Source organism: Macaca nemestrina, chromosome 9 (genome assembly GCF_043159975.1).
Source record: "Macaca nemestrina isolate mMacNem1 chromosome 9, mMacNem.hap1, whole genome shotgun sequence".
NCBI classification, from domain to species: Eukaryota; Metazoa; Chordata; class Mammalia; order Primates; family Cercopithecidae; genus Macaca; species Macaca nemestrina.
Window position 1 is genome coordinate 4,154,853 of NC_092133.1, and position 20,062 is coordinate 4,174,914.

The following is a 20,062-nucleotide window of genomic DNA, read 5'->3' on the forward strand; positions in this document are numbered from 1 at the left end:
CCATTGCCCTCCAGCCTGATGACAGAGCAAGACTCCATCTCAAAAAAGACGAAAAAGAAAAGTTAAGATATAAAAATGACACAAAGTTTTATGGATTAAAATTACCACACCTGAGAAGAAAAATATACTAGATGACATTCAAAGCAGATTAGGCATTGCAGAAAAGATTAGTAAACTCAAAAACACAATAGAAACTACTGAAATAAAGCACTGCAAAAATAAAAACAAAAAATCACAGTATTAGAGAACTGTGGGGTAACTTAAAACAGACAAATATAGATGTAATTGGTGGCACCAAGAAACTCAATGAAGCCCAAGCACTAGACACACGAAGACAAGCACACCAACACATAAAATGAGCCAGACGTTCAAAGCCAGCGAGAAAGAGCACATCTTAAACACCTCTGGAGGGGGAACAAGCTCCACACACACGAAGGAAGATAAGGATGACAGCAGATTTCTGGTCAGAAACGATGCAAGTCAGAGACAGTGGAACAAGATCTTTAAGAAAAGGAAAAGAGAAAACTCAAAATTCTTTGCACAACAAAAATATCTTTTAAACATGAAAATCCTTTTTCAGACATTAAAAACACTAAAAGACTTTATCACCATCAGACCCCACAGAAGAAACGCTAAGTCTGCTAGGCAAAAGGAAAATGACACGAAAGCAGAGACCATATGCAAGATCTAGCATTCCCACACACTATTTGTAAAAACAGCAGAGCGGTGCAGCCACTCTGGAAAACAGTTTGGCAAATTCTTAAAATGCTAAACATCCACTGCCCATAGGACCCACTCCTAGGTGTTTACCTAAGAGAAGTAGAAGCATATGTCCTTACCAAGTCTTTTCTATAAATATTCACAGCAGTGTCTGGAACAGCCGAAAGCAGAAAGAACAATATTCAATGTACAATGACAGGCGAATGATAAACTGTGGTGTTTCCATACAATGGAACACCACTCAGCAAAAAGAGTCATCAACTGCTGATGCATGCAACAACATGCATGAATGTCAAACTCAATACGCTGGAAGAACTCAGACACGAAGAGACTATACATTATAATTCCATTCATAAAATGAGAAAATGTTGTGTAAAATACAATATATATGTATATACGTGCATCACAAAATTCTAGAAAATCAAACTAATGTACAGTGACAGCAGATCAGTGACTGCCTGGGGATGAGAAAGGAGAGCAGGCTGAGGTGAGGAGGGGAATCACAGAAGTGCAAGAGGAAACTTTGGGGGTGATGGGAATATTTGTTATTTTGATTGGGGTCATCCATATGCAAATTTTATCATGTGAGATACAGTAGCCCCCCTTATCCACAGTTTTACTTTCCATGGTTTCAATTACTTGAGGTCAACCATGGTCCAAAAATATTAACTGGAAAATTCCAGAAATAAATAATCCATACACTCTAAAGTGCACACCATTCTGAGCAGTGTGATGAAATCTCACTCCATCCCGCCTGAGACACGAATCATCCCTCTGTCCGGTGCATCCACACTGTACACACGCCCACCCTTCTGTCGCTTAGTAGCCATCTATCTTGGTATCTATCAGACAGACTACCAAGGTCATTGCCGTGCTTGTGTTCAGGTCACCCACATTTTACTTAATAATGGCCCTGAAGCACAAGAGTAGTGATGATGGCACGTTGTTATAACGGTTCCACCACTGCTCCTGTTAATCTCACCAGGCTAGTTTACAAAGTACACTTCATTATGGGGACATATATATAGGAAAAGATATTGTACAGCTGGCCCTCCATATCCATGGGTTCCACATCCATGGACTCAAGGACACAACCAACCACAGATCAAAAATATTTGGAAAAAAAATTCTACAAAGTTCAAAAAGGCAAAACTTGAATTTGCTATATGTTAAAGACTAAGTTGAATCCACAAGAATGAAATGATATCTAGGCATTAGGTATCATAAGTAATCTAGAGATGATTTAAAAAATATGGGAGGGTGTCTCTGGGCTATATAACAATACTATGCCATTTTATATAAGAGGCTTGAGCACCTGTGGATGTTAGTATCTGAGAGGAGTCCCAGAGCCAACCCCCTACGGATACCGAGGGTTTGGTGCTCTCTACGGTTTCAGGCACCTGCTGGGGTTCTTGTAATATATTCCCCATGACTAAGGGGGAACTACTGTGGGTCTACTCTGTATGTCATCTACATCTCAATAATGCTACTGTTTGAGAAATAGTACACCAAGGGTGTCCTCCCTCTGTGGCCTTCTGTTAACTGTGAATCCTATCAACAGCCCTACTGTGAATAGAAACCCTGCTTACCATCCCAGCTTGATTATTTGCCCGTTTTACACAAGAAGATATCGTTCTTGCCCTTCAGGATGGCTACAATGAAAACGACAACATGGAGAGTGTTGGTGAGTATATGAAGAAACTGGAGCCCTCATACACTGCTGGCAGGAATGTAAAATGGGGCAGCTGTATTAGAAAACTGGAAGTTTTTCAAAACGCTAAACATGGAATTGCCATTGGACCCAGGAATCCTACTCCTAGACCTATGTGTGTGTGTATATATACATAACCAAGAGAAATGGACACATATATACACAAATGTTCACTGCAGCCTTATTCACAACAGCCAAAAGGTGAAACTGACTCAACTGATGTATGGATCAACAAAATGTGGTCCACCACATAATGGAATATTGCTTGGCTATAGGGAATTAAGTTCTGACACAGGCTGGAGCATGGAACAACCTTGAAAACACCATGCGAAGGGGAAGGAACTAGGCCCAAAGGCCACATGGGCATGCTTCCACTGATGCAAAATGTCCATAACAGGGAAAACCACAGACAGAAACAGACCAGTGGTAGGCTGGGGCCAGAGGGAGGGGGATGGGAAATGACTGCTACTAGGTCCAGGGGTCCGTTTTTTGGCAGGGGCAGTGGGGAAGAGGGAGATTTAAATCTTCTAAAATTATACTGTGGTGATGGATACACAACCCTATAAATACCCACCAAGCTGTACATTTTAAATGGGTAAATTTTAGAGTATGTAAAATATATCTCAATAAAGCTACAACATGAAAAAACAAATTAAGCCTCATATAAAAAAGCAGCAGCAGCCATACATGCTTTTTGAAATATGAAATCTCCTGATTCGTGTGTGCTGGCAATTAAAACTTGAGACACCTGTCACGCCCCCAGGAACAGGCCAAGCAATCCTCACCCGCCTGCTGCATCAGGCCAGCAGGCCAAGAGCTTGCCAACTTCAGGGCTACACCACCCTTTTATAAACCAAATGGCACCCCTCCGTGTCTGTTTCCCTGCCAGAGTCCCCTAGAAACCATGTTTTCTAATCCTATTGGGAGCGGGCTTTCATGTCTGCTCATCTGATGATGATCCAGGCCTCACCCTCTGTCTACTCTCCGGCCCCTCTTTTCCTCCAAGGTCAGCACTTTGCCACCTCGCTCCCGTGGCCACACTGACTTCCGCTTCTGTGCTGGAGACTTCCTGGCTCCACTGACACGCCAAGTCTTCGGTGCACCCTGGAGCACCCTCTGCCAGCTCCGATGACCTGGTGCTCCACATCCTGCCTCACTTTCTTGTGTCCCCCACCAAGGCATCCACACATAGACTGTATGGCCCATCTTTCTCCTCCCAGCTCCACCAAAAAACAAAACAAAACAAAACAAAAGTCAAGACTTGGTCTGGTAGGTTTCAAAGACATGGCAGTCAGATGCAATTGTGTTTCTATCTGTTGGATGGAACACTCTTCCCTCAACTACAGAGAGGAGGAGGACATGAAATAGGAAGCAAGGTGCGGGCGGCACCTGTGAGCAGAGGAAATTTAAATGGTCCTGCAACGTGTGCCACAGAGACAGGGCCCTGCCCTGCAGGCAAAGGGGATGTACCAGAAGCAACGAAGAAGAATTCTGGAAAAGGGCAGAACAGGACCAAAACTGCAACCCCTAGGCTGCAATCTACCCAGAAAGAGTCATGCTTCCTACCCGGGGTAAGGAAGGAAGTCAGCCTCTCCATCTTCTACCTTGAACTACAAAAGCAACCCACCATCTCGATCCAAAATAGGTCTAAAATTTAAGAAGAACAGAAAAGTATTTGCCTTAAAAAAATCTAAGCCTCACTCATTCCTTTATAAATTTCCACAGAACCCCAAAAGATTACCTCTGAAAACAATGAATTAGGTCTTCTGATGATAATGGGTCTTTATTCTTATGTTGATTTTTAGAATAATTGTTTACTGTTAGATTGGTTAAATGTTTAGCTATTTCAATTTCCATTTGATGTTAATTTAACCTATTACTACAAGTTAAATAAAGTACACCCAAGGCAGTTTTACAGAAGCTTCCCATACACCATTTATTATATTTGTTGCTTATTTCAGGAAACCACACAGACCTCTTTTCTCCCCATTGTTATGGGAGGAAGCAAGACAGCCTCTCAGAAAGATATAAGATTTTTCCCGTCAAGATTGTACATCTTTTGTGTTGGCAATCTGTCTTTTAGGAAAGACAGAATAAAGCCGATATTCAGGTATATCAACTGATTCAGTGTAAGCATCTCTCAAAACCATGATCAATATTCTCATGTTTTTAGCACTGTTTTCGGTCGTAAATATCTTTCCTCTAAAAAAGAAATAATTCTTTCGGTCCACAGGGCCTGCAGTCGATATGAAGTCGCCAAGCCACCAAGATGGCCGTGGCGGGCACGGGGCACTCCTTGGAGCCACCTTTTCACTAAAGAGCCAGGAACCCGCTGCTGTGCTAAAACCTACATAATGCTTTATCCAAAGGGGGAAAACTGCCGGGGATTTAGATACCAAAAAAGCAGTAACTGAACAATGGTGTTATCCTAAAGCACAGGATCACCTCTGCTAAAATTCTGTATCATTTTTTTTTCCTCCTCACAGCTCTATTAAAACAAACAAAAAACAAAAACAAAAAAAAAACAGACTTTATCCTTTAGAAATAATAGAAATAATTTGTAACTTCCTTTTAAAAGTTAAAATCTAAATATTGGGAAGAGGTTATATAGAAAACAAAAGCTTAAAACGCACACAATTAAATGTTTTTAAAAGTCAATGTTAGCAGTAATAACTTATGATGGAATCTTTCAAATGCCTGGCAGCCACCCGTCAGAGGCAGAGCACAGTAACACTTGGCACAGTGGTCATGAGAGTTATAACACAAGTAGGGACTCTTCGAAGTAATTCACTGACAACAGAGCACACTCTCAACGTCTTGTGCAAATCACAACGGTCACAGCCGTGGCTCCTGGTAAGAGGGGCAGAGCACATGTCGGGCAGAAGGCCAGGTGGGGTCCATGCACATCCACGAGACATAGCCGGGCCGAGGGAGCCTGCTTCCCGCCACCCTGGAAACCATCCGAATGATGTCCTTCATACACAGATGTGCGCCCAACACTCAGGCGTCAATAAAGGAGCACTTGTAAGCAAAGGTGAAGGAGGAATTCACCCATTCACCTGGACAGTCCGCCCACAGAAGCTGGCCCACATGGCTCGCACACCCTGGACAGCCTCCTGCACAGACGGGCAGGACGCCTCCTACAAGACACCAGCCAGGCAGCAGAAAGTCAACAGAAAGCTGATCGAGTACGCTTTCCTATTTTTTAAATATTAAGGATAGAAGCTGTTGAAAATAAATTGCTGCTTTCAAATGCTTAGCCAGGGGATTCCCCAGAAACGGTTTTGTTTCCAGGGGGATGGCACAGCCACTGAGCATGTTCACGCCTGCACCTAACTCACACTTGAGCATTACCACAAAGCCTTTCTTATCTGCAGGTGGCAAAAGTCCTCTTCCTCTTTAGGAGGCCTTGAACACTGGGCTCAATGTTGTGCTGTTTTGTTTTTTAAAGAAAGGAAACAATTTTCTGACTAGTCTGAGAATATCTTATTCTGAGATGTGTCTGCACTCCAGCAAGTTGCAGAACATACCAACTAACGATTTAGATCTGGAGTGCCTGTGTCATCTCCAGTTTGTTTCATCAGGAATGATGGCTTTTTTCAAATTAACCGTAGATGGGAATGACATGATGATTTCCTTAGAAAACACAACCTACTCGGCTGCGAGACTATGCCAATAATGTGAGGTCATAAAGACCTGGGGCCCTGTTCTCCAAGGACTGCCACCCAGAGGAATGACAGGTCTCAAACTCAATGGTGCCATGTCAGTAGCCCTCCCCAGTTAAATGGTGACTTGGAAAGACAGGGCCTGTGAGCAGCCCGGTCACACCGCTGCAGCACCAAGGGCAGGAAAGCAGAACTCAGGCCACAATGGATGGAATGAAAAGCATCCACCACGGTGCCATGCTACTGAAAAGCTCACCCTGTGACAGGTCACATCAAATACCATCCAGGGTGAAACCCACACTGCAGCTGCACTGTTAAAAATTATCCACCAACACAGCTGTTTCCCCTTTCTTACCTTACAAAGTAGCATCATTATTTCCTCACCGAGTGTCAACGTGCTAACATTGCTTTATGAGGGATTCAAGTTCAACTGTTGACATTCCTCAAGAATCTGCTTTGATTCCTGTGCCATGTCAGTGGGACCAGACAGCGGCTGCATCTGTGCATGTAAGGAGGCATTTCTCAACAGCAACCACAGTTCCCAGATATGGTACTGTGTCTTCCAAGGGTAAAGCAGCCCTCAACAAACGAGGTTTCAACAAAGATCTCAATAAAACGGAAGCACGCCAAGGAAGGCACTCGCTGCCTTGAGTTGCCCAGTTGTGGGGTGTCTGTGGTTATGGGGCATCCATGGTCGAGGGTGTCCCCAGTTATGGGGTGTCCGTGGTCAGAGGACAAGCCATTATGGGGTGTTCCTAGGTACAGGATGTCTGTCCAGCATCCTCGTGCAGCTAGCGGGTAGACAGAAGCCCAGGCTCACAGTCTCAACAAAGAGGCCACTCTGGAGGACATGCCTCTCGGGAGCCAGGTCTGGGGAGGTGTGCGTGACTTCAGGGTATCGAACGCTAAAGTGTATAGGCCACCCGGCCCACACCGAGCCCCAGCCTAGGAACGTCCAGACCTAGAAGGCCTAGAGGACCTAGAAGGCCTTCCTCGCTCAAAGCCCATGGGCCCTGGAGCCAGCCTCCTCTCATTTAAGTCCTTCCTGTCTCCCCCTCGGAAGAGCTGTGTGACCTTGGGCAAACTGTTGTACCTCTCCATGCCTCAGTTTCCCCTGTGGTGCCTAATCATAATGCCTACCCCGCAAGGTTTTTGTGAAGATTAAATCAGATTAAGCCATTTAAGCCGACTTCCAAGGCTCCTGACACAAGGTAAGCAGTGTCAGCACCGCTGGCTCCCGCGTGTCCCCCAGTCCTGTGCAGCCCCGCCCTGGGCACAGCAGGTGCTTCACCCATGATGCCACCTGCCTGTTAATGGGGAGGACTCCTCCCTGCTGAGACAGCAACACATCCCATGGCTTCAGAACAAAAACCCACGATTAGAAAGTGAGAGTCCTCCAACAACAATCCTCCCTCCCACCCGGGTCGAACAAAGCCTGGAACACCTAATAAATACCAAGTTTGTGAAACGAAAATAAGCACCTGACAATACCACACGCCGGCCTAAGGAGTGTTCCTCCCAGAACTGCCACCTCTCACGGGCAGGTCTGGGTGGCTGCGGTGCCCTCTCCGGGACCAGAAACAGTGTCAAGGGCTTTTCACCTGCCCTGTATTTACTTCTGACAGGCTCACTATGCAGAAGGTATTCCTGTTTCACACTAAAGAAAACAAAACATATAGGTCAACTTTCCCAAAATCAGAGTTAACATGCGAGCTGATGTCTAAGAGTCTCCAAAGCTGATAACCTCGATGATGTGCGACCTACTGCACTGCCAGAGGGGAGACACCACCCAGACGAGATGGTTTCCGAGCATATGATAGTCAGGCTCTGGAAGAGGAAACTCAAAATTACGAGCCATGCTCGTTCTATGTGTCGCCTTTAAACACGAACACTCAACTGAGATAACAGTGCCAGGCCCAAGGTAAATAAAGACAAAGTCAATAAAGACATTCTCCTAAAGATGTCCTGCCTCAACGCCCTTCCAAAGTGCCGGAGGCAAGGAGGCATGGAGCATGGGAAACCCCACACATCCTGAGACCTACACAGAAATAGGGCAGGCCGAGTTCCATCTGACGCTTCCATGATCCGGGGATGAGCAGAAAGCGCGGCAGCTTGGGCCACCCCCGATGCCGTGCTCCCGACCTGGAGGACTCCTGGGGCCTGGCCCAGGCACAGGTGGGCAGGCACAGGTGAGCACAGGTGTGGCTGCAGTGCCAGGCGACTGTGTGAAAGGAAGCAGCCAGTGAGGAGGCACTCAACTGTTTAATATAGCACTCCATGTAATCTCACGTTTGAATTTTTGGAATGGGTTATATAACTAGCAATCAAAACAACAGCCATTTCTCCTTCCATCTTGGAAAATGCTCAGCTAATCTCTTGTTTTAATTCAATATAGAAAATGAGTAAAATTTTAAAATCATCCTAATCTGTTAGGTCAATATAACAGAAATCCCAGTTAAGTTTCAGCCTTCCTGGGATAAGAGAACTGAAGTGGTATCTAAAGTACACAGTACATTAAGGTGATAGCACGCTTAAATGAGGCAGTGCTCACAAATGCACAAATGACTGATGCCCACAGCACTTTAAGGTTTATCAAATGCCTTAAGTATTATCCCATTAGGAGGTACACACTCCAGGATGGCAACTCACAGAGACTTTTAAAACTATTTGTACTAATAGTTGTAACTATTAAATCATTACAGCTTCGGAGAGGTAGTGGTAAGGAAGGAAAATGAAGGAAAACGTTTTAGTTGCTTAATAATCCTAGCTACCTTTCTGTAAGCTCCCGGGATGTGAAAGGCAGTCCACAAGCTCATCTTCTATTCACTTCTGTTAGAACTCTGCAAGGTTTGATGTTGTGCAGAGATCACACAGCGGCCAGGCGGTCGCCAGAATCAGAACTCTTACCCTGGTACCTTTCACTTTCCCAGGTATCAAAGGGGCCCACAGCCTGCCTCTTAATAGATTAATTATCTGCTGGGAATGAGAATCTCAGATGTAAGAGATCTGAGAGAAATAAGAGAAAACCTGGCTTTGAAAAAGCTATGAAGGCAGCAATATTTTTAACAATTTCTAAAGTGGGAAACTTAGGGAAAATCGTTGCTGCATCCTAGAAGTCTGTGACAACGCTCGCCGAAGTGTGTTTTCCAAGGAACGCTGGAGTATTTAACCCTGATCAAGCTGTCAGTGGTGCGATCCCCTTTAATAGACAAACTGAAGTTAGACGTACAGGATAACCTGCTTCCAGGGACACAGCCCGAGGGGAGGCAGAGCTAAGATTGAACCCGGGTCTGTCTACAAAGAACTATTACTGAGAAAATGTTAATACCTTTTACCCCAAACTAGGATTTATGTACCTATATTTAAAGATAGTAAAAACGTTACTGAAATGTGATCCTTAGTCATATTATGCATCAATATACTAAATTATTCATTAATGTCTTAGCAAAAGTTTCTAAAGTTTCTCAGAAAACTGTTCACCACAGTATGAGAACTTGGTACGAACTGGAAACCACCTTAAAAATGAAAGGTAAAGAACAACCTGCTAAGGGTGGAGAGGCTGCCAGGGCACAGGCCACGCCGAGACCAGTGGGTTTCTCTGAAAGTTACTGTGAAAATAGAAAAGCATATATTTGCTCACTCGTAAAAGGTCTTTTAAAGTGATATTTTTTCCCCAAAAGGTCAAGAAGCTGTAGGTGAGGCTCAAACTATTTACTGAAAATTTAGCCCATGAAACTCTCTAAAGGGAGATAGTAACTGCACATAAATAATAGTATCATCTGTGACAAATTAACAATTACAAGCTCCATCAATCCCTAAACTTCATAGGAATATGTTATTTAGTCGTAAGGTCAGGGGACATTTTGCCCTTGGGATTCCACTGTAAAACTAAGTATATGTAGTATTGGGTTAGATTTTTTTGCCTTCTTTAAAATGTCTTAGAATTGGTTAATGATATAAAAATCCAATTCTTACAAAGCCATTTATTTAGAATCTAAGTAAACTATTCTCCATCCAGTGATCTTAGAATAATTTTTATAACAAACATTAAATAACCTAGATTTTACACTCTTTCATATATGAAGTATCACCGAAAAAAGATATGGTCAAGGGTTATGATTGCCTACAAAGTCAATCAGCAGGCACTTCTTTTTGTCCTTGTAAAATGTGTGTAAACACAAAGTCGAGTAATTCAAAAGACACTGAAAAACCTGGTTAGCATTTAGATGAAAATAAAGACAGGTTCCAACCAAGACTCTTTAAATGAAAACACATTTCAAATAAATACATAAAGATGAAAATATGAAAACCAACATTTAAAAAGTGGAAAGAAATAAACATATATGATTAAAAAACCAAACAAACAAACAAAAAGCTTAAGGTTAAAAAGGTCTTTGTGTAAGCACCTCATGGTATTGAGAGGCCACAGGAAGGGACTTAAAAATCTGACTACAATGGTACCAATGTTAACCTCCTAGTTTTGACAAACTGTGTACTATGGTTATGTAAGCTGTTAACACTGGGAGATTCTGGGTGAAGGATCTGTACAATCTTTGGGACTTTTCTGTAAATCTGAAATGATTGCACAATTAAAAGTTTTTATAAAATCTAGCAGAATTTCTTATTCTGAAAAAAAACTCCATGGGCAAAATCAAAATAGAAATGATGGTCTTTAATAGGCAAAAAGTTCTCACATATCAATAAGAAAAAGACAAAATAACCCAACAGGAAACAAAAGCAAGCATTTTGCCAAGGAACCCCAAATGATCAATGAAACATAAGGAAAAATGTTCAACCTCACCCAATTAAAATTCAAAAATTTAAAATCAGGACAATTTTCAAAGCACTGAATTTTAAGTTCTACTTCTCAGAATTTATTGTACACAGACTTGCACAAGTATACAAAGATGTCTATATATAGGTTCCACAATTAACTTTGCTTCCAATCACTCCAAAAAAGGACCAAACCAAACCAAACAAAACCGAGAGAGACTTTAAATGTATAGTAAGAATAGCGACTTAAGATAAATGTGAGAGCATCACTTGGGTACATATATACAATAAAGTAATAGGCAGTCACTGGAAAAAACAGAGCTATCCGAATCATGCTGTTTAACAACTCTTAATGGCACAGTCTCTATCCAAAATTATAATTTACTATAAATTGTGTTTCAAGACTTTTTCCATATGAACACAACATAATATCTACACTGAGTGGAAAGATTTCTGAATTAATTTGTCACAATTTATTTCTATTTATCAGCATCCACAGTATAATAAATTTTCAGTGTGCTGGACTTACATACTTAATTCTAAATTCTGGGAATCTGGAAAGATACCAAGCTCCGAGAGCAGAATCATGCCACGCAAATGGTAGCCAACTACTCAGAAGACACTCTGAGGACGTCTAAGTAAGTAGAGCAGGAAGATCCTGGCTGTTAAGGCAAATTAAAACTAAACTGGGTCTTCTGTAAGCCAACTGATTTAAATTAATTTCTCTGAAATATACCCTGTCTGAAAAATAACCTTAATGTGGTGTTAATCTAAGATGTGAAGAAAAAGTGTTGGGGTACACACAGACTAATCACAGAATTACAGGTTTTCCAGAAGCAGTTTCACCGAAATTGTATACTCACCTTAGAATTAACTACTCCTAAGATAACCTGATCTTAACAAATCCCAACTAAAAATTCAACTGGGCCGGGCGCGGTGGCTCAAGCCTGTAATCCCAGCACTTTGGGAGGCCGAGATGGGCGGATCACGAGGTCAGGAGATCGAGACCATCCTGGCTAACATGGTGAAACCCCGTCTCTACTAAAAATACAAAAAACTAGCCGGGCGAGGTGGCGGGCGCCTGTAGTCCCAGCTACTCGGGAGGCTGAGGCAGGAGAATGGCGTAAACCCGGGAGGCGGAGCTTGCAGTGAGCTGAGATCTGGCCACTGCACTCCAGCTTGGGCGACAGAGCGAGACTCTGTCTCAAAAAAAAAATAAAAATAAAAAAAAAATAAAAATTCAACTGGAGGCAACATCAAAGCCCTTTATTTAAAATTCCCATATCTGCACCATTTTTTTCTTTAAAGCCACACTTAGATGGTCAGCATAGTTTACATATGTTTATCAATCCCAGATGCACCGACGGAAGGAAGATTATAGCTTAATTAAAGCCCTGGCAGGGTCAGTTCATTCACAGGCAAGATGCTGCCACGGAGTGTCACTTGGGTACAATCAATTAAAATGCACCGTGAATTGTTAAATGGAAAAATCCAAAACAGGGAGCCCGCTGTCGCACTAAAGATGCTTGCATGCATTAAGAGGTTAATTTATATTTTATTCTGATGCATGCATATAAAAGTCATATTTATATCAGATATTCATAGCTTACTTAGATGACTGATATCAATTTTTCTTCATAATATGACCAGCAAAAAAAACACACGGCGGTTCTAATATAAAGAAATAACATGTGACAAGGTTCCCTAAAACATTTCTATTTTGGACCTCACAAGCTAAATTGCTTTTGCTGGCCCCTTCCACCTCTCAGCATGGTTGACAGACAAATTGATCGAAACATTGGAAAATAATATGCTTGCAAAATTTCTCTGGGTGAGTTTTCAGTCTTTTGAATTTTTCATACCAGAACAAAATGAAAGATTGCCTCCTTGGTTTTTCCTCCATTATGCGGCCCCATCTTATGTACTACAGGAACATACAATACTTCAAACAGCAGCCATACGTTGTAAACAAAATGTATAACATTTTTCATAAAACACCCAAGCTCTGTGAAGTTGAGAGACTGGGTAGCAGGCATCTTTGCCCTGCAGATTATGTTGTTCAATTATAATGAATTCATATATTTCAAGTTGCCTCAGGGCCTCTCATTAGACTTAGGGGTGTTTATTACAGGAAATATTGCCTGTATCATTTAAGAAGTAAGAAGGCTGGGTGATTTGATTAGAAATGGTGACAGTTGAGGTGTGTAAAGAATATGTCATTCACTCACAGTCTCCAACTGCAATATTAGGATCCTTCATTTTTTATGACTTCTTTAAAACCCCCTTTGAACTGCAGGAACAGGGAACCAAGAGGAAACTTCCTGTGATGCGTGCTCATACACTAACGGCAGGCCCTGAGTTCTATTCGACTTGTTACTCTTAAGTGTACTGATGCCATTTCACAGCCAAAGAGATTATCTAAAACAAATTTAACTTCTAATTATGCGCAGCCACATCTAACCAAGGATGCAGGGAAAACACCCAAATATTCCTATATTATCTCAACAGACCTTGTCTACCAGTTAACAACCATAACTGCCTCCACTTCCTGTTCTTCAGACACCCCAGGCCCTCAGGCCCTTATAGAATTTTTAAATTAATGTCTATACTATTAAAGGATAGGCAGAATCCTCATACATTTAAATTTACACCTCATGAAAATTCTTATTAACTAAATTTTTCCCTCAATACTCGCAGGTCAAGAATCGATGAATAGTCAATTTTTTTCAGTCAAAATTAAACAAATCATAAAAAATGGCATAATTCTCAGCATTGCAGATTAGATTTAGTAGGTAATATCTGCCAGCTATGAAAAACAGAACTCATTATGTTGCAGTAAAATAATTTTTACGGCAGTATTTTTATTTCACTTCATCAGCTTCACCAATTTTTGATAAGTTCACTACAATATTTCACAAAATAACTTGGTTTGAATACAGACTTTGTAGGTCCCTGTCCTGATGACCTGGGATGTGCCTCGTGACACGTGGACACGGACCGTGGCATGAGACCCAGGTGGGTTGGCCCTGGATCTGCAGTGTATTTGGTGACGCACCTCAGTCAGCGTCACTGGACTCATGACCTGTAAGCACTGGGCCGAACCGGGGTGCTGCTGACTTGCAGAGCTACACCAACAAAAGCCCTGGAGTTCTCCAACAATAAAATTCTTAGTTAAGGATACAAAGTAACGTAGCCTTTTGTTCCTACTCAAAGCCTTTGATTCTTGCAACTTACTTGGATTCTGGTTTGTTAGTTGATGAGAATAAGACCAATGCCAGTGTTCAAATGTGTGGGCAGCCTGCTGCCGCCATGCACATGAGGGTCTGCGGAGGGTGGTGTGGCCACGGGCCACGGAGATAACTTGGTAAAGGGAAATGGAACTGTCTCTTTGCACAGACAAAAGATGTATTTTAGCTTAGGCTGCAGAGTTAGTCTACACTCAGTTATGGAGGGCAAGCAATGTTTAGGCAGGCCAAGAAACAAAATTCTCCTGATAAAATCAAAAGGAAAACAAATGTTTGTGTGAATGTGTTGGTGGCTCTGAAGGCAAAAAGTAATTTATTACCTGCAGGCACACCCCCACCATCCCAATACCTAGAAGGTCACGTGTGCCTGTTGAGAACACATCCCACAAAGGGACACTCACACGTCTGAAGCCGCACCGCCGAGACAGCACTCCCCGGGCTCAATCTTCGGTTCCTCCTGCGTCCTCCCTGACGTAGGGGGCACAAGGGCAGGAGGCAAAGGAGTTTTTCCTTAATGAGTCTACAACCCCCAAGGCTGTCAGCAACTGGCCCACAGTCTGGTCCCCTCATGACTGGGAGTCTGGGCATCACCCAAGTCAGGCCCGGGTAAGAGCACAGGAGGCTGAGGCCCCTTGTAACATCAGGCAAAGTCAGGCAACAGCAGGGGCCGTCCCAGCACGTCGGGAGGAAGGGGCTCTGATGTAGGAACATCATCTGGAAGACCGTTCTTTAGCGTGGAGGACAAATGAACTAGTTATGATGTGAAGCTTTGTGAGGGCAGCTAACCCGAGGACCAGGCTGTGCTGGGTTCGCCTGAGCCACTCGCAGGCTAGCAGTGAACAGGATGACGACGCCAACTACCATTATCACGATTTCCGTTGCCACCCTCGCCCCGCCCCCACCACAACCTCCGAAAACTGACTTCAGCATCTGTGGGCCGGAGCCGGGCCAGGTGTTTCATGTCTTTCGTCACATCTGAACCTGCGAGGCAGGCATGAGAGTGCCGCGTCAGCAGAGGAGGAAGTCACAGCTCACGAGTTCCACAGCTGAGGTAACCTGCCAGAGCCCACAAGTGGCCGAGCCGGAGTGTGGGCCCGGCGGCCTGACGCTGAAGCCCATCATCTCATACCCTGTGGGGAGATGACTGGGCTGGAGGACATCAGCCAGGCTTGCCTCACACTGTCATAAAGGAATACAAAAGCCCGACGTGCAAGGCGGCCCAGGAAAGGCTGCTCCTGTATTTTCACACCAGAAACGGCATAGAATGTTTGGAAAACCTGGATTCCAGGAATGTACTTCAACCTACAGAATAAGGAGGGGACTGGCCAGAGCTGCGGCAGCTCCGGAAGAAATGGCGGGCACTGGTGGCTGCAGTCAGGAGGGGGCAGGGAAAAGGGGGCAGAGGTGGGCAGGAGAGCCAGGATCAGGGCCAGCTCTACCATCCTACTCCAGAAACCCGAGTCCTCCAGGCCCACAGGAGCTGTCAAAGGGAGCAACTCAATGAAATCATCTCCCAGAGGGGTCTCAGAAACTGGAGACTTTTAAAGATATTTTACTTTGTCTTAATTCACCCTATAAAAAGTGGTCACCAATGACATATTTCTAAAATGTCTCCCAAGCACCTCAGAAATTCTATTGTGTTTTGTTTTGTTTTGTTTTTTTAACTATCATATGATTAAGTTTTGGACCAAGATCCATTGTTTTTAACGTGGAGTATGGCAGAAGTTCTTTAGTGTCCTCTTGGGAAATGTCTGATTCGTCCTTGCCTCTCAAATACCAGGACATCTGTCCCCGTGCAGGGCTTCCTGAGTGAGGGCTCCTGACAAGGAGTCGTCCCAGGCACAAGGAGACTCCCAGGCCCGTGGCACCATCATTGTCCTGAGCTGTACACCTGCTCCCCTGTCAGGATAGCACCAGAACGCTCCTTCGCATCTTGGGAATAACATCATAACCACAGTCCTCGAAGAAGCCGCGAAAACCTCGAGTAAAGGCGGGAGGCCCGGAGGACTCTAAGGCTCAAAATCTCCAATTAAAGCCAGCTTAATGTGATGTCGACACATAACAACAGCCAGGCCGTCTCGGCCCATTCCCGACTTCTACACTTTGTAATGGTTGGTTTGCATTTAAAACCTATTACTCTGAATTGTTTATTTTGTTTTAATGTCCCTTAAAGTGCAACACTGCCTAATATCTTATAAAAGCTACGATGGGAACAGTAGCATTCTTAAGTTAGGAGTGACAAATCCAGGAAAACCTCTACAATTTGGCTTCCATATCTCTGAATTGGTATTTCAATGACAGATGTTTGTTGCGGCAAAAACCTCTGTCAGAACAAAATTAGGTGATCTATCATTTTAAGATATGGTCTTCATATACTGTTTACTCGAAGATATCACTTGCCTCAAGCCAATTTTGACCAAGAACATTTTGTGATATGGAAGTGATTTGTATATCATCATTTTTGTGATAAATGTAGCTCTTGAACACAAAATAACCTACCATTCCACAGTATTACAGTTAAAACTCCGACACCAGTAAATCTGTACCAGTGCTTTTATTACTACTAAGATACTGTATCTAGACTCCAGGAGGTTTTTTTCCCCCTTGAATAAGGTTGCTACTTCCCTGCCTCCTGGCCAGAGACAGGATTTTCAACCCACTGTTGGGGCAGCCTGAACCCCAGGATCATCCCGTTTCTGAATCTTCTTAGGGTGATGGCTCTTTCTTGCCAGGACACCTCCCAGGGTTTCCAGGATGCTCAGTGGCACTTGCCATGCTACCCACAGCTCTCCAGCACCACCAGTTGTGGCCAAGAAGGCCACTGGCTCTCTGCGGGGTCTGTCCCGCTGGGTCTGCGATGGGGACACGGGATGGGGGTGGGAGGTGCCAGGGAGCAGTCATTCTTCTGGGGACAGACAACGCCCCTTAGAGCTAAGAACTACTTCCCTAGGTGGCTGTGAGAGGTGGAGGGGGCGGGCCACAGGCTGGATGGGTCTGGCGGATGGCCACCCGCACGGGCTGAATGCAGCGGGGGCCTGCAGGCGGCAGAAGCACAAAGGCATTTGTTTCCGGTAAAAAAGGAAAACAAGCAGCTCTAAGGATCCCTTTTCCGACTTTCTAAAACGGAAGCATTCAAAAACACGTGCTGCCTCACAGAGCCAGGGCATCAAGGCGCACACTCCGGTGACGTGACAGGGACAGGCGCCATTTGTAACCATTACATGTCACCTGCCAAGCAGAGAGATGGCACTTCCGGGGTATTGATCTCCACTGATGACGGATTGCTCGCTGGCCACTCAGTCTCACCGCCCCAAAACCAAGTCCCCTCTTAGGGCCTCTGTTCGCCACGAGAGCTCCCCAGCCTGCAGCTCTGCACAAACGTGGACTTTCCGCAGCTCCTCTGCACAATCAGAGGGACCCTGGGCCGAGCTGAGGAACACCAACTTCATGGGGCCTCTGAGAGAAAACTCCCAGAGCCTCCCTACAGCACCTGATCTCCGCAGGCCTTCACCAAGATCCAGCCAACGACCAACAGTGGGACAAGGGAAACAGCAAAAATCCCATAGGCAAAGGGGTACGTGCAGGAATGGGAGGGCTGCTGCGGTCCTCAGTGCAACACCTCCACCAGGATGACGATGGGCCCTCCAGAGAGACAGAGAAGGGGAAGTTGGGGGAGGAAGTGGGAGAGAATAATGAGCTCTGGGTAGGCATCACCCTTGTGGGACACCGAGGCCTGGAAGGGAGAGAGGGTCCAGGCAGAGCCAAGGTACATCCGCCCAGACCACTAAGGCCACATCAGAGAAGGCAGCTTGGTCTGGAATCCCAGAGCCAGAGCAACCGCTGCGAGCGAGCATCTCCTCGGCAATGTGGTCGAATGAAACAGTCAGAGCTCTGCCTCGCCTCTGCCCGAGGCTTGTACTCAGCCACCAGGAGTTCTGTGTCCCAAGTCCCTGGCACCCAGACAGCCTAGAAGCAGGCTGGGTGCCCAGCTCTCCATCCCCCACACCCTGAGACCAGGCAGAACAAAGTGGAGCCTGAGGGATCTGGGAACCCTGCTCTAGCAATCCCCCAGGCCTGCAGAGCTGGTCCAACAGGCAAGCGGCCAGGCCACGTGTGAATGACCAGAGGAGCTGAGGAAGGAACAGAGTTGCAGAGTGGCCTACGAACCTGAACTGGGACAGAACTCAGACCTGTGGCTCCAGCCTGCCTGGGGCCCCGGCAGGGATCACTGTGTCTCCCCCGACCACTGTGTCTCCCCCAGCAGTGGTCACTCTAAAGACGCTCGGGTCCAAGCCCCAGCAAAAAAGGACCAGGCTCTCCGGAGACTCAGGGGTCTTCTGGGTGGTGGCATTTCAATGATCTGCAGCACAGAATGAACTGCTGCAAATAACCCTCGATCATCAACATCGCCAGGATCTCACAGCAGGGCCGCTGATCTACCGGGAGACGGGCCACCGGGATCCTCTTTCATCGCCACGTTCAGATGCTCCCGTGGCTGTGGCAGAAGAACATGGGCTGATCAAGTCAGAGTTCCGATCAGACTTTCATGTGGCTCCTGTTACAGGAGCGCGTGTACACGCTGTGTAATTAGTGAGGTGTCTACCACATCCAAAGCAAGAAGAAATTATAGTGGAGCATAATGACTACTAAATTTCAATATTTTACATTCATTTTCAATATATTTTTCTTTCAGCCACAAGACAGGAACAGTTGAAACATACGGTAGCATATTCATCATTCAACAAGATATATTATAACACTCGTCAAAGAGGCTGAGGGGTCCACGCACCAGTATTACATTTTTCTAACGTATCTACTGCATATTATTCAAAGTGATGCTTTCATAGCCTTGTAGATCAGTTCAGAGGGTAGATTGTGTCTTTCGCTATTTTTTTTTAACTGTCTTTTACCTGCCAGTAGCTCAAGGTACCTATAATTCTTTAAATTCCACATGTACGAGGAAATGACACCACACTGGGACACGGTCCTCAGTCACTCGGCGGCTGCACAAGCTGTTCTCACACCTGGCCCCACACGAGGAGCAGGCCTCGGTCCCACCGCACCCTGGCCCCGCTGCGCAGGCTACACGCAGAGCCCAGCTAGATGCCCCCTTTCCCCCTTTCCCCCTTCCCGAGACGGCAGAATGTGCATGTCGCAGAGTCAAGGGCCCTCCATCTTTTTTTATGAAGGCTTTAATCTGCTGGGGGAAGACAAGGCAGCCTGCAGATGAGTGACAGCCTGTTTATGGCACCATCCGCCAGCACCGTGCTGGAGGAAGGGACCCCGAGGGCAGTGGCCATAGGTGGGCACTGGGAGGGGCAGTTCTGCTCAGGGGCTGCCCCAGGAACAGGCCTGAGGGCCTTGAGGCAGGCCTCCGAGAGTCAGACCCCAGAAAAGAGGCTGAGGGGGGCATGTGAGGAAGGAATACAGCAGAGGAGGGAGAAGGAAAACAGACACAGCACGAAGAGAGAAGAAAAGAAGGGCAGGAGGAGGAGGAAGGGGAAGAAGGAGAGGAAGGGGAGGAAGGAGTAGAGGGGGAGTAAGCAGAGGAGGGGGAGGAAGGGGAGGAAGGGGAGGAGAAGGAAGAGGGAGGAAGGGGAGGAGAAGGAGAAGGAGTAGGGGGGAGAAGGAGGAAAATAATGGGGAGGAGGAAGAAGATGACGAGGAAGTGGAGGAGGAGGGGGAAGGAGGAGGAGGAGGTAGGGGAGGGGGAGGATGAGGAAGGGGAGGGGAAAGAGGAGGAGGAAGGGGAGGAGGGAGACGAGGGGGAGGAAGAGGAGGAGGAAGGGGAGGGAGAGGAATAGGATGAGGAGAAAGGGGAAGAGGAGGAAGGGAAGGAGAGGAGGAAGGGAAGGAGAGGAGGAAGGGAAGGAGAGGAGGAAGGGGAGGGGGAGGAAGAGGATGAGGGAGGGGGAGGAAGAGGATGAGGAAGGGGAGGGGGAGGAGGA

General features: G+C 45.5%; 1 protein-coding gene and 1 long non-coding RNA gene across 4 annotated transcripts in view; both read right to left on the reverse strand.

The window, feature by feature from the left end:
• LOC105470637 (uncharacterized) overlaps positions 1-19,160 on the reverse strand; it is a 57,985-nt gene extending 38,825 nt beyond the window's left edge. The window contains exon 1 of the long non-coding RNA XR_980649.2: positions 1-19,160. This exon is cut by the window's left edge and continues 12,885 nt beyond it. This is a non-coding gene — a long non-coding RNA (uncharacterized lncRNA).
• The window catches only part of LOC105470645 (O-6-methylguanine-DNA methyltransferase), a 291,365-nt gene that overhangs the window by 172,595 nt on the left and 98,708 nt on the right, over positions 1-20,062 (reverse strand). The window lies entirely within an intron of this gene.